We start from the raw sequence: 1,770 nt of genomic DNA on the forward strand, positions 1-1,770 counted from the left end.
AAATAGGGATTTTAATTTTTTTCTTTGAGCATTGTTAGTGTTTTATATATTATTGATATCAACCCTTTATCTGATAAAGTGAGAATATTTTTTCTCCCTTCAGTTAGCTCCCTTTTAATTTTAACCTGTTTTACTTTTTCCATGCAGAAACTTGTTAATTTGATTTAGTACCATTCATTTGTTTTTGATTCTATTGCCTTTATCAGTGGCATGATTTCATATTTTGTTTTGGGGTATTTTGGGGATCACACCTGCTGATACTCATATCATTGAAGGTGTCTTGAAGTTCAAATGTAGAAGCATTCTGTATATATTTTTCTCAATATACTTAATATTTTCTGACTATATCTCAATGTCTTTGATCCATTTTAAATTTACTTTTGTATATGGTGTGACGTAAGGATACAATTTTAATTTTTCACGTGTGTTTTTCCAGTTTTCCCAGTATCATTTTTGAAGATTTTACTCCATTTATGTTCTCATCTTCTTTATAAAAATGACTGTCTATCAATACCAATATCAATATCAATGGGTACTTGATTCTGACCCATTAATCAGTGAGGCAAGAGGAAAACAGATGGATGACCTGTAGGCATACAAAAATTGTGTTCAAATTAAAAGGAAAATAGGATGTCACCTAACACCAACTCACACCAGTGAAAATGGTATATCAAAAATAGTGAGAATGTGCTCGCTTCGGCAGCACATATACTAAAATTGGAACGATACAGAGAAGATTAGCATGGCCCCTGCGCAAGGATGACATGCAAATTCGTGAAGCGTTCCATATTTTTAGGGATGCTAGGACCCGTGGTGGGGGAGGATGGGCACTGGTGGAGGGATGGGTACTTGATCATTGTATAACTGAAACCCAAGCACAAAAATTTATTAGTCTATAAGTGTACTTCATGGTGTTTCACTAATTAAAAAAATGATAAAAAATTAAAAAAAAATAAAAAAATAGTGAGAATAAAAAAAATAGTGAGAATAATCTTAAGTTGGTGAGGTGAAAAAGGTATTTGCATCACCGGTGTCCTGAGATATGGATAATAAAACAATTTGCCTAAATACTCTGACAACTTTAAGATAGGCAAGATAGAGAGAGATAAATAGGGGATGGGGCTTGCAGTAATGTCAATTAAGAACTGTGCCCAGGCATAAAAGTCAGATTGAAAGTTATTAAAGATCTCAATAACATGGTGGAGGCCTGGGTATTCGATCACTGTATAACTGAAACCCAAGCCCGGAAGTTTATAAGTCTACAACTGTACCACATAGTATTTCACTAATAATTAAGAAAAAATTCTCAATATCAGACCTGAATTCATAAGATATATGGAGGAAAATGTGGACAGAACCTTCCATGACATTGAAGGTAGACTTATCTTCACCAGATGAAACACCATGGCATTTTTAAAGATGAAACTTCACTGACCAAGCAAGTTGAAGAAATGATAAACAAACAAGACTATATTAAACTAAAAGCCTTCTGCACCTCAAAATAAACAGTGACCAAAATACGATAGCCTGTAGATTGGGAAAAAAGATATTTACCCAATATCCATTGGATAAAGTGTTAATACTCAAGATATATAAGGCAGCGATAGAACTTTACAAAAAAATAAAAACTTTCAACTCTATCAACAATAACAATAGCACCATAGCACTGTCTTCCTGTTGTTCATTGATTTGCTCGAGCGGGCACCAGTAACATCTCCATTGTGATGTTACTCTTTTTGGCATATCAAATACGTTTTGGGGAGCTTGCCG

The 1,770-nt window shown here is 34.0% G+C and overlaps 1 non-coding gene across 1 annotated transcript; it reads left to right on the forward strand.

The window, feature by feature from the left end:
• Positions 1-687: 687 nt before the first annotated feature.
• LOC130027041 (U6 spliceosomal RNA) lies at positions 688-794 on the forward strand. The gene has a single exon (XR_008792980.1). It is a non-coding gene; the product is annotated as a U6 spliceosomal RNA (small nuclear RNA).
• Positions 795-1,770: the final 976 nt, after the last annotated feature.

This window comes from Sorex fumeus, unplaced genomic scaffold (genome assembly GCF_029834395.1).
Source record: "Sorex fumeus unplaced genomic scaffold, SorFum_2.1 ptg000035l, whole genome shotgun sequence".
NCBI lineage: Eukaryota > Metazoa > Chordata > Mammalia > Eulipotyphla > Soricidae > Sorex > Sorex fumeus.